The sequence below is a fragment of the Mauremys reevesii genome, linkage group 2 (genome assembly GCF_016161935.1).
Source record: "Mauremys reevesii isolate NIE-2019 linkage group 2, ASM1616193v1, whole genome shotgun sequence".
Classification (NCBI taxonomy): domain Eukaryota; kingdom Metazoa; phylum Chordata; order Testudines; family Geoemydidae; genus Mauremys; species Mauremys reevesii.
In genome coordinates this window covers 94,612,730-94,640,104 of record NC_052624.1, presented here as the reverse complement: position 1 = coordinate 94,640,104, position 27,375 = coordinate 94,612,730, and the positions used below count along the sequence as shown (strand labels likewise).

General features: G+C 42.1%; 1 protein-coding gene across 20 annotated transcripts in view; it reads right to left on the bottom strand.

The window, feature by feature from the left end:
• Window positions 1–27,375, bottom strand: part of HECW1 (HECT, C2 and WW domain containing E3 ubiquitin protein ligase 1) — a 451,523-nt gene that overhangs the window by 287,321 nt on the left and 136,827 nt on the right. For 7 of the 20 annotated variants that reach the window (XM_039525998.1, XM_039525999.1, XM_039525995.1 and 4 more), the window contains exon 2: window positions 17,344–17,571. The exons of the other annotated variants lie outside the window; for them this stretch is intronic. The gene's annotated coding sequence lies outside the window, so the exon portion shown is untranslated. The remainder of the gene's footprint in view (window positions 1–17,343; window positions 17,572–27,375) is intronic. 20 annotated transcript variants of the gene reach the window in all.

Below are 27,375 nucleotides of genomic sequence, written 5' to 3'. Positions count from 1 at the left end.
CCCATTAGATAGTGTGCGGCGGTGTTGCATTTCAGTGGCCCAACTTGTTCTGGATCCTGTATGCGTATGTAAAGGTTTACAGGCTCATTTGCTCTTCAAGAGAGAAGGCATGGATCTACCCATCCTCAGGCTTTAGCAGTGCTATAGCAGCAGCATGTTGGGGGAAAATGGTGTCCTAGATATCTAGACCTACACAGGGATGAATTTAAATCTAAATGAGCCTGGATCCACCAACAATTTGAGTTTTCCAAGACAGATTCTTCCTCCCACCCCAAATTCCCCAACACAGTCTCCCTCCAAGCTCTCCTAGAGTGATTGTTGTATTCCTCCCATTACTGAGCCCATGATTCCTGCCAAGCGAGGTAGTGCCACCCACTGCACTGCTCTGTCTCTAATACACCGGTGCCTCTGAATCCCCTTTGACTGTGGGGTCAGGACTGGAAGGATCCTGCCTTATTTACACTCTTAGCTTATTCAAGATTGAAGCTAGATGTCCTCTTTTCACTGGCTTTCTGGTCAGCTCAGAGAAGTGGAGGCAGGTCGTTTAATATCAGTCGTTTTAATATCAGAAAATGGTGACGAGGGGATATCAATGAGAGTATATTTTCACAAAATGAAAATGGTCAGAAATCTAGAAATATAGGCATAACCCCCCATAGGGTTTACCTTGGCTTCCATGGTGTCTCCGTGCCAGTCACTCGGGCAGGGACACTGAGGATTGCCAAGGAAACCCCGGGAAGTGGAACACTGTCCCAGGAAGTAGCATGCCCAAGGGCAGGCTCGGCATCTTGGTTGCCTCATAAAAAAAAGGAAGAGAGGGAAGATGCTAGTTCGAGCAGAAGAGGCCTCTGCCAGCTCAGAGGAGTTAATGCAGCATGTGCCTGGATGGCCACCAGCACTCCTGTTCTACGGAGGAAGCAGAGAGAGAGAAGGATTAAAGTGAGGAAGATTGGCAGGTTAAGCCTGGAGAAACTGAGCTACCCAAACCCAATGAGGAAGGTTCTCGGGATAGGCTGCTGGGAGAGTTGATGAAGAGAGAAGAGCCATGCTGGAAGAAGAGACAGGAGTCCTCCACTGAAGGGAGGACATGCTTTTTGGTGAGGTTCGGAGTCCCGGGTCTGAATTACAGGGTCATTCCTGAAAATTGGCCTCTGAGGACTTGGCAGCAGTATCCCTAAGTTTGTTCCGGTCCCTGTTCATGGTAGCTCTCACTTTACAGGTTTCAGCTGGGAAAGCTCCCAACCAATTTAGGAATAGATTAGGCCTCGGTAGCTAAAACAGTTACCACATGGCAAGAAATATTCCTGTTGTTAGATCAGGGTGTTCCTGCTTGTTTTGACCTACAGGTCTTATCAAATAAGAAGTAAGGATTTAGGATTTTTAGAATTATGTTTATATTGTCTGTGCCTGTTCCCTGAGTTCCCTCGAAGGCCGAAGCAGTATGATTTTGGTAGTGAAAAATTCTACATGATGAGCATAAGATAGCGTGGACCTCACCCAAGACTATCAGACCCCTCTTACATCTGCTAAGGGAATCAGGCTTAAACCAGAGGATCATCCACGTCATGGGTTTGTGAGTGCATCAACCCTTAGTTTGGTAGTCAGGGACATTGTTTGGAAGACACTTATGAACTGACTATGTCCTAAAGTAGTGGGATAATTTGCTGTCTGCTACTACTGAATACACAGCTCTCACCAGCCAGCCAGCCAGCCAGGGCCCCAACCTAGTACACATTCCAACAGGCTATTACAATCTTATTCCCCTCTGATGTAAGTCGGAGGAGGGGCACCAGAGACTCTAAGAGTATTTGTTTGCATCGTTAATTAATATTTATCATTTGTTTGATACAATTACATTGTCTGATTTACTGTATGTCCCCATGTTATTCCCTGGAAGTCTATCAGCCCCGTGGCTGGGTCAGGGTTAGAGGGTAGTTAGAATTTTTTCCTTTCAAGCAGCACCACTCGTACTTTTGCCAGGAAGGAGTGTGGGAAGTGGAGGTATCACCAAGTACTTGTGTATCGGAATAATACAAAGAAAACACTCAGCTGAGGCTGGAGGCAGGACCCAGAAGAACCCAGGTCTGTCCATCAAACCCATAAGAAGAGTGTCACCAGAGAAGGTAACTGGGTAGAATAGGGGCGTTACACAGGGAAAGATTTTTTATTTACCGTAATACACCTTTAAACTGCTCTGGCAATATTGAAAGACCTTAATGTGGGTATCACTGTAATTCAGAGTGATGCAACCAGGCCTTCTCATAAATGACAATCAGACCTATTTTTGTCGCTGCCAAGAACCTGCTTCGTCCTGAACTATCAGAAGATTCACCGTACACTTATAAATAGTGGTATGTCTCAGAGCATCATAAATATCTTTCTAAACATTAATAAAGGAAGCCTTATTGCAAACTGCAACTAGATAAATATTACTATCCCCATTTTACAAACTAAGAAACAGAGGTTAGTGGACCTGCAGTTTCAAAAATGTCCAAAAATCTGGGTGTTCAACTTATACTTGGGACCTGATTTTCAGAGATGTCGTGCACCTAAAGTTACGAATGACTTCAGCTGACACCATGGTTTCAGTCTGTAGGTCTTTAGATTGTAAAGTCTGTTTGGGCTGCAACCATATCTTTGTCTGTGTTTGTACAACAACATACACACCGACAGTTCTCAATAAAAACTAAAATAATAGTAATATGAATTATTGATGATGTGATGACGTCGTCCATTGTTGTCGATGAAGGCCTCAACAACTCATTCATTCGATGACTGGGCTCTGTGCGTCCGAAGATGACTGATTAGTCCGATTCGGGCGTGGAACATCCTGTCACACGGTGGGCAGACATGTGATGGCACTGTCGATGATGTGCAGGCAGCTCTGGACTTGCGCAGCTCACGCTTTCTTTCAGCCTCAGCAATACGCCATGCCTCAGAGGTATTACTGCCTGTATGAATGAGGCTGCGCCATGCTGGACGGTTCAGTGCGAGGGTTTCCCCATGTGGCGGTGTTAATCTCAAAGGACTTCAGAGAGGTCTTCAGCGTGTCCTTGAACCGCTTCTTTTGTCCTCCATGGGAGCGCTTTCCCTGGGCGAGTTCTCCGTAGAAGAGCTGTTTAGGAATGCGCTCGTCTGACATTCTCACAACATGTCCGGCCCATCTGGTCTGGGCTCTCATCAGCAGTGTGTGAACTGATGGCAGACTGGCTCTGGTAAGGACTTCAGTATCGGGCACTTTGTTCTGCCATCTGATTTTTAGAAGCTTTCGCAGACAGGAAATGTGGAAGTGATTGAGCCTTCGTGCATGACTCCGATAGACAGTCCACGTCTCGCAGGCGTACAGCAGAGTTGGAAGCACCACTGCTAGGTAGACCTTCAGCTTCGTTGGTAGGCTGATCCCTCGACGTTCCCAGATGTTGGAATGCCATCGGCCAAATGCAGAGCTGGCTTTAGCAATTCTGCAGTTTACTTCATCATTGATTGACACTGCTCGGGAAAGGGTACTGCCCAGGTACGTGAAGTGGTCCACTGCCTGAAGTCTCTGTCCATTTACAGTGATGGACGGTTCTGAGTACGGAGCGTGGGGAGCTGGCTGGTGCATGACCTCAGTCTTCTTGATGTTAATGGTGAGACCGAAGTTGTTGCATGCAGATGAAAACTCGTCCATACTGGCTTGCATTTCTGGCTCTGTACTAGCATTCAGAGCACAATCATCGACAAAGAGAAAGTCTCGAAGTACAGTTTCCTTCACCTTGGTGATGGCACGCAGTTGCCTCAGATTGAATAGTTTCCCGTCAGTTCTGTACTTCAGGCCTACTCCTTCAGTGCAGTGTTGAAAGGCATCAGTCAGAGTGGCAGAGAATATCATGCTGAACAAAGTGGGTGCTAAAACACACCCTTGCTTGACGCCGTTGGTGACTGGGAAGGCCTCAGATGTTTCACCGTCATCCAGGACACGAGCCATCATACCGTGATGAAATTGACGTATGAATCTGTCTGGACAGCCGAATTTCAACATGATCCTCCACAGGCTCTGGCGACTGACAGAGTCGAACGCTTTCATGAGGTCCACAAAAGTTGTGTAGAGTTCATGATTCTGCTCTTGACATTTCTCCTGTAGCTGACGTGCAGCGAAGATCATGTCAATAGTCCCACGTCCCTTGTGGAAGCTGTACTGTGATTCTGGCAGTAAGCCCTGCTCCATGTGAGTGATCAATCGGTTCAACAGAACCCGTGCAAGAACTTTCCCCGCTGTAGAGAGCAGCGAGATTCCACGGTGATTGTCCCATACCTGGCGATTACCCTTCCTCTTATAGAGGTGCACGATGGACGCATCTCTAAATTCCTGTGGAATGGATCCCTGCTTCCAGAAGGACTGAAACAGCTCAGTGAGTTTCTGTAGCAGCACGAGTCCACCAACTTTGTACACCTTTGCTGGTATGGCATCTGACCCTGGGGCTTTGCCACTTGACAGCTGGTTGATGGCTTTCTTCACTTCGTCCTCTTCTGGTGAAGCATCCATGGAGTCATTGACTGCAACCTGGGGCATCTTGTCAATGGCCTCATCATTGATGACTGAGGGGCAGTTGAGAACTGCTTCAAAATGTTCAGCCCATCTCTGGAGAATCTGCGTCTTCTCTGTAAGGAGCACAGTGCCATCAGAGTTCAGGAGGGGAAAGCTCCCAGAAGACTTTGGACCATAGAGTGTGTTGAGGGCTTCATAGAACTGCTTATAGTCGTTCCTGTCCGCATATGCCTGCATTTCATCTGCTTTGGCGCTCAGCCACAAGTCCCGCATTTTGTGCAGTCGGTTCTATACTGTTCTGCGAGCGTTGATAAAGGCCGTCTTCTTTGCCGCTGAGGATGGGTCGTTCTGATATGCACGATGCAGGTGGTGCTTCTCAGCAAGAAAGGCCTGGATTTCTGCATCATTTTCGTCAAACCAGTCTTGCCGCCTGCGTGTGGAGGGCCCCAATATCTTCGATGCAGCTGTATGGACAGTGTTGCGGAATCGCTCCCAGTCTCTCTCAGCATCATCTCAATATGAAGATCAGCAAGCTCATTCTCTAGGTCTTCCGCTAGATTTTCAGTGATGTGGCTGTTCTTCAGCTTCGACACGTTGATCCTTTTGAGAGCCTTACAGCCTTGTGGTCATCTCTTCGGCATAATACGGAGCTTCATTTTGGATACTATGAGCCTGTGATCCGTCCAACAGTCAGCGCTGCACATAGCTTTTGTAACCCTGACATCTTGTCTGTCCCTTCTCCTGATGATGACATAGTCGGTCAGATGCCAGTGCTTGGAACGGGGATGCATCCACGAAGTCCTGTTACGGGTAGGGAGGCGGAAGACCGTATTGGTGATCAGAAGGTCATGTGCTGCACAAGTTTTCAGCAGTAACAGGACATTGCTGTTACACTTTCCCACTCCATTTTTCCCGATGACTCCTTCCCAGGCTGCGGCATCGCAGGATCAGCTTGTCTGTGCGGTGCACTGATGATAGCAGAGCATCTAGTTCTTCATAGAATGTATCATTCACATCCTCTGGGTTGGTCATTGTGGGAGCGTATGCGCTGATCAAAGTAGCTTGTTTTCCTTTTTGAGGTGGAAGCTGCATTGTCATGAGTCGGTCATGAATTATTATATATGTAAGAAAAGGCTTAACTGGAGTTGCTGTGAGAATCTACACTCCTGTTTATTTTTTATTTGCATGCTTTTTGTTTTGTATTTCATGTGTGAATTTAGTGTTGGAGAAAGGAGCCAGAGTGAAAGCTGGGAAAACAAAAGTCCTATGCTGAGCCATAGAACAATTACAAGAATGACAGCACAAGCTTCCCCACACTGCTCTACTAGTGTGTCTCAGTGCTGACCTGGACAGAGACCCCCAGACCACATTTAGCTTGATAGGGTAGCTAAGTGTACAGGTACCAGGTCTTCACCTGATATAAATTATCATAGAGCCATTGATTTAAATGGAGCAATCACAGTTTACACCAGCTAAAGATTTGGCCTCAAGTCTTTGGTCCCTCTTCCAAAAAGGCTGACGACGAGTGCCAGTTGTGATTTTTCTTGTAGTGTAGACATTCGACTACCAGAAAAGGGACGACTGAGACAAGAACTTTTTAATACAGGCCACCAATTGCTCCTGAAATAGGCAGGATCTGAATTGTGACCTACGTCTGCCAGTCTAGACCCATTTTGGGCACTAAGGGGTAATCCATCAGTGAGAACAATTTCATTGTCACCCCATGTTAGGCACATGTCAGGTAGTCATCATCATGGTGGATGCAGATGCTAGAAATGGTGCAGTTTTTCTATATCATGTAATGTTTAGCTGTTACTGGGCATTCAAGCTGAAAAAATCATAAAATCACAAAAAGGGCCATAAACTTGGTCAGTTTAATTTTGACCAACATTGGCAGAAATCTACTAAATACAATTGATAATGCAACTGTATACTCAAAAAAAGTACTGTTTAGGGAAGTTTGGGACATACTTAGCCCCAGGTGATATATTTTATGCATTTTCCCATTCTCTTTTGCCATCAGTTATAGCAAAAGCATGTAGTCACACAACAGTATGAACTTGTTTGTACCATGTAATACATCAAAATATTTGTTAATATTTGTAGAATGGACTGATTTGAGAAAAGTTTTTCTGAGTGCTATTTTTATGAAGTTAAGTAGATAAGATGACCCTGCCTCCTAATTATTGTTTTCTGTGTTTAAAATGCTCTGGCAGACTTCATGAACAGCACCCAATCACTCCAGCAGCTCATGGACACTTACGTTACCAAGGAAAAACACCGTTCAGATACATTTCTGTTCTGGGAAAACTATTAATGAATTACATAGCAGCATAAAAGAGATGATGACAAGTCCATGGAGCTTGATGGATTTGCAGAGATGATTCCATTTGACTTTCAGTGTGGTCATGTGAATTATGCTAAATGGGGTTGTGTGAATATAGACTTCTGGAGGCGGTTAGAAAAATGTCATTGCTGACTTATGCTGAGCACATATCTGGTGGTCATCACTAGTGTGTAGATGCTGGAAGTAGTGCAATTCTTCTATATCTCATAATCAATGCATAAATGTTATTGGGTGTTATGATGGGACTTAACTCCCATCACCTACAAGGCTAGTGAAAGCTCAATCAATCATGCTTTGCACCTGGGGAGGTAATTAACTAACTGGCTCCTGGCTGCGGGTGTGGTGTGGTGTGGAGTTAATCTGGCAGGTAGACAATAAAGGATCAATAGTAAATTGATACCTGTTAGCAAATTGAATATTTACCAAAAACAAATAATGGAGTCTAAGACAGAACAAGCTGTATACATTAAGCAAAAGAATGCTAGTTAAACTGTTATATCCATCTCCCCAAAAATAGAATTGATGTCTGCATCACTCATCTTGAAGTCCCATAAAAGCTGGATATTGTATTTGCAACTTTAATTTCGGAGTGTCTGGGCAAGCAACTCTTTGTCAGAGCAGCAACTGCAGACGAGGGCAGTGAAAATAAGACTTGGACTAATAAGGGGTATGACAGTGATATAGTAAACTACTGTGTTATCTTGTATTAGAGCAGAATGTTAAAGCTATTAGACTTCAAACAGGAAAAGGTACAAGATGGACAACTTTATTTAGCGCTCCCTAAACGCCATTACTTCTCTGACTGCAACGAGCCACTAAAGCAGGAAGCTTGTGCTTGCAAAGCAGTCTGCTTCAGGTATAATAAACTATTGCTTCATTGCTCTGGAGCTGGCAATCTCCTCAACTTATCTGATGAACTGTGGCACAAGAACACCCACGTATCTATTAGCAGCACAAAGACCATGCTACACCCCTTGCTCAGCGCTATGATTGGGATCTGCAGCCTACAAGTTTACATTTATTGTTTACAAAAAAAAAGAGAGCGAGAGAGAGAAAATGAGAGAAAAAGCTTCCAATCGGTACAGATAAAATGCAAGAAAGCTCCTGTCCAAATTTGCTGTAACTAAGGTTTTTTTCTCATCCCTAAAACACACAGAATGCTTCCTGTTTGTACAAAATCTTGCCCTTACGTTTCCAGTGCCCCATTGTCATGACACTTAACCACTTCACTGCTGCTGACTTTAGCAGACAGGACCTAACATTCTTACTATTTCAATGGAAACACTCTGTGCCCCACTTTGAGGAATAAAGCCTTTAACTGGTCATTCACATGCTAATTCTGAACAACAAATTTGTTTAAAAAATTAAGACTTTTAACTCTTAAATGCTATTTTGGACATCTAAGTTCAAAATCTGGACCTTCTATTTCAAAGGATTTTTACAAGCTGTGGGTCAGAGTCTCTGCTCAAGGTTGTGACATGATAATTTTGTTCATTGGTTTCTGACACTCATATGAACACATAGTCTAAGGTTTGCGGCACAGTAAACACTTGTGTTGCTCCATTCACTTCTTCAAGACAGCTCGTGTATAGTTAATATTAAAGGATGACACAAAAATGAACAAATGCTTCCAAAAAAAGGAAGCCCTATGCTGGGAAAAATACCACACCAGGAATCTTAGCTGGCTGATTGTCTCCACTCTGTTCTGTATAAAAAAGCTCTCTGAGTTATTGTGTCCCACAGAACATCCTTAGTGGACGTGAAAGATTGACAACCCAGTGCCACCTCTGCCAGCTGTAGAGAAAATCTAGAGAAGCTGAAACTTTCTTTACTGTTTATGTGAAAGACAATTGTGCTATGGAAGTGGGATCTTTTAGCCAAATTCTGTCCTGATTTATAGCCCATGATATCCTGCCTATCTATTCCTCACATCCAGCCCCCAGCTTACATTTTCGTGCTACAGGGATTTCACAGTCAGCAATATAGGGGCTGAACTCACCCCTAAAGATTTGTATTTTTCTAAGATGCTATGTAAATGTGTAGTATGATAAGTGATGTTTAATACAATAACAATAAGAATAAATAATGGTAACCTCTCTGCCTCACATTCCCAATCTACATAATGGAGAGAATGGCACAGACTTCTTTATTTTATAGGGATGTTGTTATATCTAGTCAGGAATTTTCTACCAAAATGATTTTTCAGTGGAAAATGCAGTTTCTACCAAGTCAAAATTTCAATTTTGTCAATTTTCTTTTATTTTCGATGGGGAAAATTAAAACTTTTTTTGTTGTTGTTGTTTGACCGAAATTGAAAACTTTCAGTGTGTTGAACTGAACAGAAATTTTCATTTTGAGTCAGTTTGACATTAAACTGCATCTGCTGATTTTCAGTTAGCTCTAGGTGTAATGAGGATTAAACTTTAAATAGTGCTTTGAGGTTCTAAAGCACTATATAAATTCTAAGTACTATTAATATATTCAAATGATCAAATCAATTGGTAATAAATACAATTAGTCAAGCTAGGATGAACTTTTTATGTGAAGTTTTATCCCACAGAAAAATTCTGTCACTGATGTACGACTCCCTGACCCACTTCTAAAAATAGGCTGTACAATAAGAGCCAATACAAGTTCTTAGTACTGAGAATTAGAGATTTCCCCAAAGTGCATTACATTCACTTGAAGTCCTATATTTCAAGGCCTTCTTCAAGGAAAATATTTACACTATTTAGGGGGTTTCTTTTGATGGAACAACAGAGAGTCCTGTGGCACCTTATAAGCTTTCGTGGGTGAATATCCACTTCGTCAGACGCATGTAATGGAAATTTCCAGAGGCAGGTATAAATATGCAGGCAAGAATCAGTCTGGAGACAATGAAGTTAGCTCAGTCAGGGAGGCAGGGGCAGCTCTAGGAATTGTGCCACCCCAAGCAGGGCAGCACGCTGCGGGGGGCGCTCTGGTGATTGCCGTTCCCGCCGCTCCGGTGGACCTCCTGCAGACACGCCTGCGGATGCTCCACCGGAGCCGCGGGACCAGCGGACCCTCCGCAGGCACGCCTGAGGGAGGTCCACCAGAGCCGCCTGCCGCCCTCCCGCGGCACGCCGCCCCAAGCATGCGCTTGGCACGCTGGGGTCTGGAGCCGGCCCTGCAGGGAGGGTGAGGTCCTCTGCTAGCAGTTGAGGTGTGAACACCAAGAGAGGAGAAACTGCTTTTGTAGTTGGCCAGACATTCACAGTCTTTGTTTAATCCTGATCTGATGGTGTCAAATTTGCAAATGAACTGAAGCTCAGCAGTTTCTCTTGATGGAACATGCATTTAAATAACCTTACCTGATTAATCCATCTATTAGCAGTTAAAGTTCATGTGCTATGTCTTGGGCAGCAGACACAACAAAGTAAGTAGCCCCATGACACAGAAGTAGCTTATGGCTTCAAGTTCTTTCTAAAAGGATAGACTTGCCGATGGATACATGGACTGTTTCAATATCATAAGGACTGACACGAACTTTTGCTCATATTTTAAACAAAATGCTTAAGACTGAGAGAAGTTTGGCAAATGTCACCTTCACCAATTTTCTTAAGCATGTGTGTAAGCATTTGTAGGATTGGGACTGTCCCCCTGCCCCCATTGTTACAGTAATAGCATTTTTCTCTGAAGTGGATTAGTGTCCATTTGGAGTGAATACACTTGTGTCCTCCTGAAGTGTAGTAAGATGGTGGGTCAATCTAGATTTACAGCAGAGGAAGGGGAGAAGTTTGTGGTTTAAAAAAAATTATTGTCCTGTTCTATAATCCTACACACAAGATGTGATCATTACTGAAGATTAGCCAGCACTGGAACTATTTATTTAGCAACCCACCCACCCAAACTGTGGACAGCTGGATAAACTACAGTAAGTTTCTGCACTCTAGAAATACCATGGAGAGGTTAGATAAAATGGATCACACAGACAGACAGACAGAATGGGACCCAGATCCAAACTATCCTGATTTGAGATTTGCTAATATCAGCTAATGAGGCTTTGCAACTCCAAGACCAGCTTTATTTTTGCCCATATCTAGTACTTACTTAATTGTTATAGAAAATTAATTTAGTATCAAGAGAGTTTTAATTTCTCTGGTTGTGAATGCCAAAATACATTGACTTCGGCTTTCATGAACACTTCAGAAAGTAGAACACAATAGGATGGGATTAACTGATCAATCAATTAGTGTCTTTTAAAAAAAGCATAGGAGTCTGAGCTAGATGATTCTGTGATGGAATTCAGCATTATAAAGAAAAACAAGGGTGGTCTGGGGGCTTATGAAAGTGCTGGAAAAAAATCAGATCATGAAGGTTATACATGGGATACCATGGCCAAACCTGATCTGTGGATAAACAAAGAACTTCACTTTCCAGGCTTGTCAACCCAGCAATTCCCCTGAATGGTAGTTTCCCATAAAAGGCCATTTAATTTTGTTAAAGGGAGGGGGGCTGATTCAGACAGGTACAGAAGACCTCTGGTTCTTAATGTTCCCAGGAACCAGCTAAGTTACTAGTGTGACATTTTCTGTTGATGCTTTAATACCACATGGTGCAGAGTACAAACTGCTTTCTTCTGACTAATTGGTGGTGGTAATAAGTTGGGCCTCTAGTGCAGGGGTGGGCAAACTTTTTGGCCTGAGGGCTACATCGGGGAATAGAAATTGTATGGAGGGCCATGAATGCTTCACAAAATTGGGGTTAGGGTGTGGGAGGGGGTATGGGCTCTGGGGTGGGGCTGAAGATGAGAATTTTGGGGTGCAGGAAGGTGCTCCAGGCTGGGATCATGGGGTTTAGAGAGTGGGAGGGGGATCAGGGCTGGGGCAGGGGGCTGGAGTGACGCGGCTTGGCCCTGACCCTACACCCCGGCCCCTGACCCAGTGCCCCGGCTGGAGCGAGACTGAGCCACATGGTACGGCCCCCAACACAGCGCCCCGGCCAGAGCGGGGTCGAGCTACTTGGTGCAGCTCAGGGGCCAGCTTAAAATGGCTCCCAGGCCAAATCCCCCCCACGGGCCGTAGTTTGCCCAACCCTGCTCTAGGGGTACATCTACACTGCAATTAAACACACAAGCTCGGACACCTACACTGCAGTTTTACAGCCCTGCAACCCAAGCCCTGGAGCCTGAGTCAGCTGACACAGGCGAGCCAACGGTATTTAATTGCAGTGTAGAAATTCCCCGAGGAGGAGTTAATAACTTGGACCTGCTGGGGAATCAGGCTTTTGTGTGTCTCTGGCTGGGGTATATCATGTTACCACATATATGAACATCCCAGTGAGAACCAAGGTGCATAAAATCAGCATTTTCATGCTAAATACCAATCTGAACATTATAGTTTGGGATTTGGATGTCCTATGAAGGCATCTCTGTTTGGCAATTGGGCTGTGCGGATATAGCAGAAGTGATTTTTCTAGTGGAGAAGGCTTTCAAAGAATTATAGCTTATTAAAAAGGGAAGAGAAAAATAATTAAAGTATTCAGATAAGCCTCAGCCACAAAAGAAAAGGCACATTTTCCCCTCCTCTCCCAGCTGCCCTGTTTCTCATAATTTCTTCAGAATATAAGAAGAAATCAAATTATCAATCCATGAGCTGTTCACTGAATCTTCTCTCTGTGGAAGATGGAAGCTGTCATCAGATTTTGGATCAGCACAGTGTGACCAAGATCAGCATGACAGATTATTCCAAGGAGAATTTTCTAGTGCTGTGATTAAAAGGGTAGTGGAGGTATTTAGGGCTTTAAGAACAAGGTGTAAACAACAATCGAAAAGGAAGATTTATTTTCTCTAAGGTTAAAAAAGTGACAACCATTCCCCTTCATTCCTTCCTTTGTGGAAGTTATTAAAGGCAGAATGGGGACATCCAAATGAGGGCAGAACACTAAGCAGACAGGAAATAACATTTTATAAAAGGCAACACAGTAAAGCTGATATTTCTATGCTTGAAGTAGATATGATCTGAGCATCCATATCAAAGGACATAGTCACTTTGTGATGAGGTTTATAGACCCCACACTAAGGTTAAAGGAATGGTGGGACAGTATTGGGTCAAGAAGGCCATGCTCTTCAGCAGTTGCCAGGCATTTTCCCTGTAGAAGACCATCTTAAAAGGCAGCTCTGGCTGGCAGACTAGGGGCGAGTGAAAGAGAGACTAGCTGCAAGAAGGCAGAAGCTGCTGAAGCAGAGCAATCTACAGGGGCAACACTGGGAGTGTGAGTAAGACTTGGCTGGCAGACCAAAGTCCTCCCCTTTTTCCTCCTTTCTTCCCGACTATGGGAGAACAACTGGACTTTGAGAGTGAGGTGGGAAGCTGCCCACCAACCTCGAGTGGGGCTCTAAATTATTGAGACTGTGCAAAGAGAAAGCTGGAGCTACACCCCAAACTGAAGCCAAAACAAGGAAGGTAGGAAGCAGCCCAGGGGAGGCTAACCTGGAGCAGCAGCTACAAGGGACTGGCCCATCCCTGGCCTCTCCCTGCTTGGGTCCTGTGCCAGGACTCAGTGGAGAGGGAGAGGGAGAGGTCCCTCTACCCTTCCCTCCTCCCACTGGTTGCCTGAGAGATCCTGGAGGCAGGATTGGGGGTGGAGGGCACGATAAACTAGGTGTTGGCTGCCAGGCCCCACAGAATGCCCGGAAGAGTTGCCCCAAAATTCAGAGAGACTGTTTGGCCATGGCCTGACCACTAGGCCTGCTGGCCCCAGAGTGATGCCTGCTACACATCTGAGGAGACAATTATTTATTTTCAAGGAAATGTTCAGATCTAAAGATGGGGCTTCAGTGAGAAAATAGGAAGTAGCATTGGACACTCTTCAAATATAGCTATCCCCTATCTTCTTGCTTTGGCAGCATTTTGTAGATACAATGAACTGCAGTAAATATCTTTTTCTGTAGGTAAAATATTGAAATTCAATCTATGCAAGGTCACATTGGCTGTCTTTCTCTAGAGTATCTAAATGGCTTTGACTATGTAATCTGGAAGACACTGACTATATCAGACACAGAAAATCAACTGATATTTGAAGTGAATTCTTTTCTCAGGCAAGCTGACCCAGCAGAACAGTTGTTTGGATAGACCCTGTAAATAATAATGTGTAGGACTGAAATACCAGCTCCCACTGATATGAATTGGAATTGTGCCATTGACTTCAATAGGCCAGGATTTCACTCCTGACAACTAAACACTCCTTAATATTAGTCAAATCAGATAGAATTAGACAGCAGCTCATTTTAGAGGTAAAAAATAAATCACAGCCAAGTCTTATTCCTAAAAGCAGGGAGGTTAGAAGGAAATGTAACATCCTTGAGAGATAGATAGTTCTTTATCCATTCGATACAGAACTTTTTCTCATACAAGTGGGTCCTAAAGGTAATAAAAGAAGAATATTGAATCACAGGAGTGTGTATTTCACCTCATTTCCCATGCAGTCAATTTCACACAGGACAGAAAAACAAAGCAAGATCTAATAAGGCACAGAACACTTTCTGGAGATAGAGAAGTGGAGTCTCCTCCACAATTTATATATACACACACACTACATAGGATCACATTTTATTATTTGTGTTACCCTGAGGAGTTCAGGCAGAGTCTGAGCACTGCTGGCTCAGAAAAGTCTAAACAAACATATAATATAATTCAGGTTTCACAAAGAAACTCTAATCAATTCCCACCACAGGTTCTCCAGGGGACTGTTTAACATCACTAGATATATAGGAAACATACAATACTGCCATGACCAATAAGATTATGTCACCAAAGATTCAGAAGATTTTCTTACAAATATGTGGCCCAATCCCTCAATCGTCACTATCCCTTGAATTACTCTTTCCAAGAGAGTTCACCCAGGTTCTGGTGTGGGTAGTGGCTTAGTTAAGGGGAGTATATTTATACCTCTTTATGGATGACATTCTGGTCAAAGCAGCTTGAAAAGAGAAATTTTATATCAGCCTAGAAACCATATCACTGTGGAGCAGAAATAAATACTACACAGGAAAAAAATTCCTTAAGAAAAAACAAATTTTTAAAGATTGCAATTTGCAATACTGCCATTCTGCCTGCATGTTTTCGACTTCTAATAATTGCGGATCCTGGAGCAATTTCCCTCATGTTATTACACTGACATTTTCTCTCATTTGTTCTCCAAGTATTTCATTCTGCACACTGCATCCTCTCTCTCTCACACACACACACTCTCTAGCAGCACCCCATATCCACAATGTTTGAGGGTCACCATGTTTCATTCCACCAGGAAGGGACCTCAAAGACTGGTGATCTAGAGGCAATAATTTGAGAATGACTATTCTATCTGCGTTCTGTATACTCAAACTGGCTTATCCATTTGACCACTGTTAAAATTCCCTCCATCTCAGTTGCATGGCCAAAATTAAGTGTCTTAACTATTCATAAAGATCAATGGTAGTACTTAGGGCAAGATTGTGACTTGCAGGGGTGCAGCCTTCCTGGTGTTCTGTGGGATAGGGCAGCCCCCACAGAACACCTCACAGCCCCCATCATGTAGGTTGGCAGGCAGTGGCCAGATAGGAGTAGGCAATGGGCAGAGCCCCAGCACACCAGCTGAGCCGGCACAGAGGAAAAAATGATCTGTTTCTGGAATAAGCCAGGAAGAGGAAACCAGAGGAGGAACTGTGACTGTTCAAATCAGTTTCTTTCTTAGACTGTTCCTGGGGTAGTGCATCTAAATGCTACCTCTCATCCAAGTAAAATTATAATTTAGCCCTTAGTCTCTAATACTGATAAATACAAGCTTTTGTTTGTTTGTTTGTTTGTTTCATTTAAAAATGGTATTCAGAAAACTAATCATCCAGTTACCCAATATTTACCTATTCATGCATTTTATTGTTTTTTTTCTTTCCAGTTTGTCACACCTAAGTTTCACATGACATGCCAATACTATTTTGGACTATCATAACTACTAGTGGATTCCATTGTATACACAAGGTTTATGTGTTTGCTTATTTTTAAATGGATGGAACGTCAATAAATATTTTGATTTAAAAAACAACTCTGATGCATTCATTTGTCTGTTAAATTACTGATTAAAGTAATAGGATCAATATTCAAGCCGATGCCAAAAATCTCTCACAGCAGAGCTGCCAAACACAACAGAAGAGTATTACACTATTAGAAAAAAAACTGGTTCACAGAAACACAGTTCTCCTTTACCTCTTATAAAAACAGGCAGGAGCTAATCCCCATGTTACTAATTAGACAAGATAGTTTCCAGTTCTGTTTTATTCTTAAATTCTTTCTACATCTCATTTTAGCATACTACAGCATCTTGTTTATAGTACATTGAGAAACAAGATGTATGGACAAATAATGTGTATTGACATTCTAATTTTCAACATGGGTGTGGAACATGTAACTATATAGCAAATCAAGGTGTGTAACTATCCCACTAAAAATCACTAGAAACCAGTGCAATTGTAACTAGGTTCATAGTAGACAAAGTGCATTTCCTTTTAAAGGGATAGTACCAAGCACTTTAGGTTTTTTAACACTTTATGATGGAGACTCTCTAGTTGGTTAATGATTAAATGTTCACGAGTGCCACATTAGTCCTTTTTTGGAGATTTCTGTTTCATGCTTTCAAGAATGCTTGGAAAATAAATAAAAAATAATATGCAGTTATCACCTCAAAGGAGGAAAGGATAGCTCAGTGGTTTGAGCATTAGGCTGCTAAACCCAGTGTTGTGAGTTCAGTCCTTGAGTAGGGCTGTTTAGGGATCACACTCCAACAAGATGGGACCCTCTATGGCATCAACAACAGTTTTGCTTTAATGTTGTTTGGCTAGGGATCTGGGGCAAAAATCTGGGCTTGTTGTACTAACTAATGATAGGTGACACAAAAATAGCACTTCCTGAACCTTCATCCACAACTCAAACCAAACCAAGCCTTTCTTGAGGTTTCATAAAATTCAAATAATTGTTTTTATCCTTACATATCTGACTGTCTAGGTATTTCTCACACATCTGCCATCTGCATTGTTGCACTGTTGGTGTTTGTTTGGAGACCTGAAATGATTTACCAACATACTGTGCAACAAGGATGGCTCTTGCCATATTTCCAGGCGAACCTAAAGAAATACCAGAAACCATAAGAAAATGTTTCTTTTTTTCTTACATTTACGGAACCAAGAGTTTCTGACAGTTACGTTTAGGTATCAAAACTTCTGTATGCTTACCTGCACTGGATCCTTGAACTACTAACTTTGAAATAATCCAAAAGGTAAGAATTTTCTGTGAACATTTTGGAGGGAAATAAAAAAAATTCATTTTTCAGATTTTCTCTTCTTTCTCTACATGCCCTGTTCCCTTTTTGCCTCTTCCCCTCACTTTTCCTTTTGTACATTTTGCCATAATAAATTAACTATTTGTATTTATCAGGTATAAAGTCACACCTTTGATTATCTCTGCTAATGACATACCTTAGGTAAGTTTGCCACCTGTCCAGGTTTTCCAACGATTGTCTCTTTTTTGAGGTAGCTGTCCTGGGAAATCTGTAAGGGTGCTCAGTATACACTGCAAGCTGTCCAGTTTTATGGGCATAGGATCATCCCAGATGTCCTGGGTTTTTGTACCTCAGAGGTGGCAACCCTAACCTCAGGCCTCACCTGACAGGAACCAGGTTTAATTTTTCTCTGGTGGATCAGTAACTGGTTAAAAGACAGGAAACAAAGGGTAGGAATAAATGGTCAGTTTTCAGAATGGAGAGAGGTAAATAATGGTGTCCCCCAGGGATCTGTACTGGGACCAGTGCTATTCAACATATTCATAAATTATCTGGGAAAAGGGGTAAACAGTGAGATGGCAAAATTTGCAGACAATACAAAATTATTAAAGATAGTTAAGTTTAAAGCTGACTGCAAAGAGTTACAAAGGAATCGCGCTAAACTGGGTGACTGGGCAACAAAATGGCAGATGAAATTCAAGGTTGATTAATGCAATGTAATGCATATTGGAAAACAATCCCAACTATATGTACAAAATGATGGGATTTAAATTAGCTACTACCACCCCAGAAAGAGAACTTGGAGTCATTGTGGATAGTTCTCTGGAGACATCCACTCAGTGATCAGCAGCAGTCAAAAAAGCTAACAGAATGTTAGAAACCATTAGGAAAGGAATAGATAATAAGACAGAAAATATCATAATACCACTATATAAAGCCATGGTACGCTCACACCTTGAATACTGCATGCAGTTCTGGTCACCCCATCTCAAAAAAGATATATTAGAATTGGAAAAGGTACAAAGAAGGGCAACAAAAATTATTAGGGGTATGGAACAGCTTCTGTATGTGGAGAGATTAAAAAGACTTGGACTTTTCAGCTTGGAAAAGAGATGACTACGAGAGGGATATAATAGAGGTCTATAAAATCGTGAATGGTGTGGAGAAAGTGAATAAGGAAGTGTTATTTACACCTTCTCATAACACAAGTACCAGGGGTCACCCAATGACATTCATAGGCAGAAAGTTTAAAACAAACAAAAGGAAGTGCTTCTTTACACTATGCACAGTCAGCCTGTGGAACTTGTTGTCAGGGGATGTTTGTGAAGGCCAAACGTATAACTGGGTTCAAAACAATAATTAGATAAGTTCATGGAGGATAGGTCATCAATGGTGATTAGCCAAGATAGTCTCTTTCTGATTGCCAGAAGCTGGGAGTGGACAACAGGGAATGGATCACTGGATGATTGTCTGCTCTGTTAATTCTGTCATGTAATGTTCACTAATTACTAATGGAGACCAGAATCTTCTTGCCAGCTCCTCTGCATCATACTGCAAAGTTTCCTTCCTGCTCTGGACTTGCTACTATACCTGGGCTTACCAGGCCTTCTCATTAGAATCCCTGACTGATATATTCGACTCCTTGCCTCCAGTCACATCACTTGTCTGTCTTACTTTGGCAGACACTCTTTCACAGCTCTTTCCTAAATTTCACCCCAAACAGAGATATTTCACCACTTTGTGTCTTGTACTGTCTCACAGAGCTTATCTGCCCCTCTTAAACCTGCATGGCAGCACTCAGACCATCTCTCCAGCTGCATTAATAGCAGAATGTAGCAGATGCCTAACTGTGTAACAATGCTTTTCCCTTTCAGTGACTATGTGGCCCTCTCAGTCCTGGAACCTGTTTTTCCATGCACCCTTTGATTCTGCTCCTACCTCCTGTCACCTGAGGGAGAGGCAGTACCCCATCATGAATTTTATTTTAATGATTCTCATTCAAATGCGATGCTGTCATGACACACATTCTAAGATCTAGAATAAACCCCCGTGCTGAAAACTGAGTTTATTCAACCTCAGACAACACTCGGCCCCCAAAAGGAATTCTGTCCAACATCCATATTGACAAAAGAAGTTGAAAGTCACATGTTGGGACAGACAAATGCTCTTTTCCCTTGGTAAAGTGAAAAATTTAAACAGCTCACGACTGCATCTGAACTGAGTTATTAAACAACTGGAACTATGAAAAATTAGCATGCTGGTTACGATGAATTACGCCTGCAGAATTCTGACAAATATAGCAAAGTATAGAGAAAAGGCTTTGCCAGGCAGGAGGGAGGAAGTAACAGAGGCTCAAGAGTGGCAAAAGCAAGTCCCTTATATGGGAAAGAATCAAACAAAGGATTCAGAGAACAAAATGCTGGGCAGCCTGAAGGCCTCACTGGAAATGGCTAAGGGTAAGAGTCTGGACATTTTGGCCAAGAACACAATGTACCTTTTGCAAGACTGTTGTGTGCTGTGACTCAATGAAAGGAAAGTCAATATAGATTGATAGCCAAAATAACATGTTAAATGAATCTGATAGAGTTCTTTGGGGGTATATAAGCAAACTGGCAGACAGAAGTAAAGAGTGTATATTAGGTGTTTGTGGTTTAGACTTGCTGATAATATTGCCCTGTTCAAAAGTCTGATTTACAGAGAACAGTGGGCCAAATTCTGCTTTCAGTGGAAAATCCAGCACCCACCTCCATGAATGTGAAACTCCTCAAGACAGAAAAAGTGGAGTGATTCACTGCGCAAAGGCAGAGCCTAGATTCCACAAGACTATGCAAGGGGTGCTTCTGGAATGCTAGCATCCACTGAGACAATGAGGGAGTGGCCAAAAACTAGCACTGCATGGATTCTCCAGGGGTCCCCAGTACGATGCCTTTGTGTTAGGGCATAATACATATTAACCCACAACTTCACAGGGCTGTAGTAGCATCCACAGAATAACTATGGAGCCACTCCATGGGTTTAGGAGGCCCCTCTTTCCCTTGGGCATATCCTCAGTACTCAGACTAGCCTCTCAGGCTAGTATCGGGGTAGGGATTTGCCCCTCGGAAGTGCTGGAATTCTTATAGTGGGGGTGCTGAGAGGCATTGAACCAAACTGTAAACCCCATATATAATAGAAACCACTTCAAAGCAGGGGGTGCAGCAGCACTCCCAGCACCCCTAGTTCCAGCACCTATGCCTCAATTATACCAATGTAAATTCAGAGTTACTATGCAGATTTTGGTTACTTCATATTTACATAGGATGAAATTAAGTAGAATTTGGCCCAATGTGTGTACAGGAGGGAGAACCCAATTGAAACATTTTTTTTTTAAATAGAACCACTTTCTGCTGTCACTTATACCCTGCACAACCTGCACAAAGGTGAATAGGGTTGAACAGTTTGTAAATCAGGTCTCTGGAGCAGGAAGCAGAAGATGTAAGTGAAAGAAAAATGAACTTTTCAGTGTGGAGAGAAGTAACAGGTAAGTTTAAAACAGACCTGCTTGTTGTAGGTTGTAAATAAATAATGTGGGTGACTGTAGTATTTCAGAAATAGATAGGTTCATGCAGAGTAATGGAACATAGCAAATGCATTCAAAACCATTTGAAAATTATGGGCCAATTTCATCACTGGTAGTAAAATTCCTCTTACAGCAGTGTCACTACACCTTAAGCGTTTGGTCTGCTAAGTGACAAACTTCTAAATTGCTGCAAGCCCTCTGAACACAGAACTCCCAATAACTCAATGGGAGTTTTGCGCATGATAGAAAAAGTGAGGCAGTAGGACAAAGATAAAATCACAGAGTGAAATCCTGGCTCTCTTGAAGTCAGTGAGAGTTTTGCCACAACATAAATTCAGACCAGGATTTCAACCACTGATATTACAGTCCAGAGAGCATAATATTCATTAAACAAACAAACAAACAAACAACAAAAATGAAGAAGAGACCAAGGGCTCCAACCTGCACCTATTGAAGTCAATGGGAGTTTTGCCTTTGACTTCAATGGAATCATTCCTTATTTTATCTAAAACACTTATCCCCTCTGCAAACCAGTTGTTTTTGTAATGTCAAAACAGTAAATGTTACAGGAAAAGTCAACAAAAATACTACCAGAGTTTGGCAGAAAGACGTTACTGGAGTAGATTAGTCAGATTTTGCACCTTTACATTGCATTCAACGCTTGCTATTATGGCCTGACCCAAAGCTCACTGAAGTCAAGACTTCAGATCAAGCCATTATTCTCTAGCTGATGGTTACAGAATCACTTTGCAATTAGACTTACAGCTTCTGCTATCATATACAGAGGTAATGCTAGGATTTGTAAATGTTATGATTTTTGCTAGAAACCACAAACTGACCTCCTTCACATTTGGGGAGCAAATTTGACAGCTCCAGTTCAGAAGAAGTGACGGTACTGAATCACTGTGTCAAAGGGAATTGAGACTGACAAATCTTTCCACAGTTCATCTCCTTGTAACCAAGTTAAAAAGGTATCTATACAAAAAAAATAAAACTTCTTTGGGACATAAATCATGAACTATTGTATGTAATATACTGTGGACCTCCCTTCTAGTCAACTGTGATACAATTAAAATTTACTTTTCCTAAAAGAAATCAGCCAATTAACAATTGAATGAAAGGTGGCAGATTGGGTTAGTTGGCATTTATTTTATCTGTAATTATAAAAAAGCCAAAGATTGCAAATGTTCATATGTTTATAAGGAATGAGCTTTTGAATCTGGAGAGTTGGTTCAGGCCCATCTGTCATTTGCAGTGAATGAGAATGGAAGTCCCTAATTATTTCAATGCATTGCAATGTGCAAACTGCTATTACAGTGAACCATTGCATATAAATAGTGGACTAGGTCAGCTGATGTAAATCAGCAGAGCTCCATTGGTTTTTGGACCAGTACTGTAAAAAAAAAAAAAATAAACCCACACTTAAAAAACCCAAACCTTTAACATAAGAGAGTCTCACTGTGTAAAATATGGACCAGATTTTCAAAATAGATCACCTGCAATAGATGCTGAACATTTCTGAAAATCTGGTTCGTATTTAGGTGCCTATATGGAAGCAAAGTTCTGAAAATCTGGCTAAATTGGCGTATTTAGACCACTGCCTATCATGCTGACCAATACTGTCTCATTATTCCCTTGTCTTCCCCTAGCTATCTAGATCCCTCTGTTGTCTCTTGTTTTATACTTAGATTGTAAACATGTTGGCATAGAGACCGTCTTCTTGTTCTGTGTGCGTACAGTGGCTAGTACAATGGGTTCCTGGTCCATGATTAGGGCTCCTAGGGCTACAGTAATAAAAAGAAATAAAAATAATAATAAATGGAAGTGGTCCTTGCAATGCTTTGAAAATCTGGCCCCATAACAGTCTTTGCACATAGAGACCTTTTAATCTCAGCAGAAGGTAGAAGAGGATATCCTTGACCTTCAGAAGTTTCCAAGGCTCTTATTTCTATTGTTCTGATATTTTTTTTAGCTGACTGTGGCAGTTTTAAAAAAGTTTACAATACAGAATAATGCCATCATGGTTTTCTAACTCAGTTTGCTTCTCAAGAGAAGGATATTTTCTATATCCTCCTGTATCAAAAAAGATGGAACAGAAAACCCTGCTAAGGGTAGACAGATTTAATCTGTGGGATAATTTTCCAATTGGGGAGATGATCAGGGTGAAAAAAAACTGATGTGAGTGTAGAACAGGATAAACAAATTAATCTAATGGGAAAATGCTTTGGGGGCAGTGCATACGTAGTGCGAACCAACAGCAAAGCAATTCTGAGAAATAGAAGATGACCTAGAAAGGATTTATTGTGTACAAATAAGCCAAAACACACCCGGAAAAAAATAGCAAATTAACCTTCTGGGTCCAATTCTGCCATCTTTACTCACACCAAGTAGTACCTTCTTCCAAAAATATATCGCACTGTAAACAATGAGACTAACCAGGCAGCAAAGTACTACACAACGTGAAGAGCTGTCTGCACTGTTGTTGTAGCTGTTGGTCCCAGGATACTAGACAGATGGGGTGTGTGTGTGAGGTAGTATCTTTTATTGGACCAACTTCTGTTGGTGAAAGAGAGACAAGTTTTCAAGCTTGCACAGAGCTCTTTGCCAGGTCCGGGAAAGGTACTCAGATTGTAACAGCTAAATACCAGGGTGGAACAGATGAGAAGTTAATGTTATAAGAGACCATTCAAGATGAAGTGGGCAGTTAACACCTCTAAAGTCATAGCACAAAGAAGGGTTGGTGGGTTACAGAGTGTTGTAATGAACCATAAATCCAGTATCTTTATTGAATCTCTGATTTTTGGTATCTAGCAGAGTTATGCATTTCAGTTCCCAGAGTCATCTTTTGAAGTTGTTATGCGGGTTTCCTTTGAGGACAGGGACTGAGTGGGCAGATATGAACTGATCATTTTGTGAAAAGTGTCTGCCCACAGCTGATTAGGCATTTTTGTCTTTTATCACTTTTTATATAAGTTCATTTGAGAGCATGGTGTTTGATTTCACACACATAATTATTGGGGCATTTAATGTACTGGCTGAGGTACACCACATATTGTGATAGGATCTTGAAAGGTATGTTGTGGTGAGTATTGAGCATCATAGCAATGGAGATACAGCAGCTGGTTTTGTGTCTGTTATGGCAGGGGCTGGTGCCACTTTCACTAGGTTTGTGAAGTCTGTGGGGAGCTTGCTTCTGATGATGTGGTCCCCATCGAGTATGGGTTGTAATTGTTTAATGATACCTCTTATGAACTCCAGTGTGGGGTGACTGGTTACAACTAGGTTTGTGAAGTTGCAGGAGGTTTTTGTCCCTGTATTGAAGCACGTTCTCTTGGGATAATTGGGTGGTCCTTCCATGATGCAATCTACTTCTCTGGTGGAGTGTCCTTGTTTGGTGAAGGTAGTTTTAAATGCCTTAAGGTGTGTATCCCAGACTTTCGCCTCAGAGCACATTCTGTGGTATCTGCGTGCCTGGCTCAGAGTTACAGAATTGGGCCTTTTGATGAAAGCAGCTCATAACATATGCAAATATTGACAGATATTATCAAAAAAGCATAGTGGCTTGATCATAACAGTACAAGATTTTCTTAGAATAATACTTGGCACTTGACGACCCTCAAAATGCTTGTCTGAAGTTTGTAAACTGGAGATAATATTTACAAACAGGGCAAAATCAGATCTTCACTGCACTGATTTAAATCCCATTGCTTTAAAATACTAAGGCCTTGGCTACACTGGCGCTTTACAGCGCTGCAACTTTCTCGCTCAGGGGTGTGAAAAAACACCCTCCTGAGCGCAGCAAGTTACAGCGCTGTAAAGCGCCAGTGTAAACACTGCCCCAGTGCTGGGAGCACGGCTCCCAGAGCTCTAAGCTAATTCCCTCGGGGAGGTGGAGTACGTGCAGCGCTGGGAGAGCTCTCTCCCAGCACTGGCGCCGCGACCACACTCGCACTTCAAAGTGCAGCCGCGGGAGTGCTCCCGCGGCAGTGCTTTGGAGTTTCGAGTGTAGCCTCTGCATTTAACCCAGTGAGAGATCAGAATATTGTTCTGGAAAAGCGAGATAGACAGGGGAAGTGAATTGCCCAAAGGGAATCAGTGTCAGAGCCAGCAGAACTCAGCAATCCTTGGACCCCAAATCTGTGTTCAGAAAAATAAATTACACCTTTCACTTTTATAAACTGGGATATTCTCCATCGCTTGGAGTCACTAAACCAAGACAACACATCTCACTAAAAGATATGGCCTAGTTTGAGAAACAGTTGTTGGGCTAGTTGCAGGAACCACTGGTTGTGATTCTTTGGCCTGTGGTAGGCACAGGATTAGAACAGATTATCGTAATAGTACCTCCCTGGCATTAAAATCTTTCTGAAAATCTAAATGTTTGTAATGCAGGAGATACGCTGAGAAGGAATTACTATAAAGACCACAGAAGAAGGATTTTTTTCTCATTCAAACACAATACTGGGAGACAATATATGTAGGGTCTAGTTTAGTGCTGCCAAAGACTTCCTGTGTGACCTTCAACAAGTCTCTTGACCTCTCAGCCTCAGTTTTGCCATCTGTTAGTATGGGATAATTCTCTCCTCACAAGGGTGTCTGTGAGACTTACCCAATTATGGGAAAATCCTACTTCTCCCTCTGTAGTCACCAAGGACCCTCACCACAGCAGAACTGGTGTGGTTCCTTTATGCACAGAGAGAGAGAGGGAGAGAGAGGGGGCAGGGGAAACATTTTATTAGGAACTCTTCCACGAGCCTCGTTCCACTGCAGATGAGAATGTAAACCTAGTGAAACCACTGGAGTAGCTCCAATGCCACCCTGCAGTCTATGGGTATGTCTACACTGCAATCCTCCCACCTCACAGGGTCCTACAGTCCATGTTCCAGCCTGAGCCTGGATGTCTGCACTGCAATTAAACAGCCCACTAGCCTGACCCCCCGCGAGCCCAGGTCAGCTGGGATGGGCCAGCCATGGGTGTCTAATTATAGTATAGACATAACCTGAGGATAAACTTCTGTTCCCACCCACCTCTGTGGAAGCCCCTTGTATCAAGCCCAGCAACTCTGGTCTGAAAGGAGGGGTAACACATGTTTGTTAACGTTTGCGTGGTGCTTCGAGATTCTAGGCTGTAAGGGCCTACAATTGCTGAGTATTATGATGATGTTAGAATGCTCTCTCTCAGTGAAATTGCACTAAAGTAATAGTCTCCTGGAAATTCACTGTGGCTCCTGATTTGCACAGCCACTACTCAAAAGTATAGAGTAAAGCAGATTGAAGAAAGAGAGGCTCTTGAACCAGTGACACCTATTCCCCTCTCATAGAGCATAACCTAATTCTTCAAATCAGTATGCCCAGATTTGTGTGATGACAGCTCTAATTTATGCTTCAAACTCTTATCTCCAATTTACATGCTTATTTGATGGTATCTGCTACTGCTAAAGCCATGTGCCATCAGTTACAATAGCCTTTGCAGAAGGAATACCTGCAAAATTTGGATTTTTTTAAAAAATGTATATTATGTTACTATATGACACAGAGGGCCAGATCTTAGAACTGTCCCACAGTATTAGTTCTAACTTGAATGGTCCCCAATTCCAAATGGCTAACTTTGCATGCAAATGCTTATCTGAGTGCACAACTGACTAATGAATACACAATTCTTTGTTGTGCATGTGTCATTTGTATGTGCTACTTTAGATATCTAGGGCCAAAGTAATTCCTGTGTAACTCCATTTAACAAATCTGACTTGAGAAGTGCTGTAATACCTCTTTTACTGTGCATAAAATTGACATTATTGAGATAACTTTACCACAATTTTTATAGTTAAAAATTATGACATGATTTATCAGTTTTCAACTACAAAATTTTCTGTTTCTTTTCAAAACCTAATTATTTCCCCCTCTACAATGTAATTTCTATCAGTATATATTTTAGATAAGAGTTGTATAAACATAATAACCGATCTAAAATAATCAGTAGAAACTGAACCATGATAAGTAGGGTATTTCATTATGATTATGTTTGGGTGTTGTGCTTAAATGCACAGAGATAAACCACATGAACACTATGTATCTTAACTCAACATACACATATGTAAGGGAAAGCTCTCAACATGGAATAGTACGGTAAGCAAATTACATCAAGTTATGATACAAAGAAAGTCTTTTTTTTTTCTCCTCTTTGCAGCTCTCATGCTATTATCTATGCAGGAACACAGGCCCATGTTGTTTATCAGAACACCTCTCTCCTTCCAACATTAAAATTTACAGCTTGACTGGCTTCCCAGACTGTTACATTTCATTGAAAAGCAGTCTGGCAATCATGCAGAATGACCATCAAGTGTGGACTGACAAGAACAGTCCAAGAAATAGGACCAGCATGAACAGAAAGCGGAAAGCATTAATATTTTTGCAAAGCTTCATATAGGTAAAGTGGTTTCTATCATGTTACCACCGATGGGCAAACACATCACCTCCTGTATTTTTTTTCTCTCTTTTCCACACAATATTAAATGCAGGAACAAACATTTTACTATAAAGGAGGGTTTCTCAACCTTTTTCTTTCTGAGCCCCCCACCGCCTCCATGATATAAAAACTCCACAGCCCACCTGTACCACAACAACAGTTTTTCTGCATATAAAAGGCAGGGTCAGCATTAGGGCAATTGT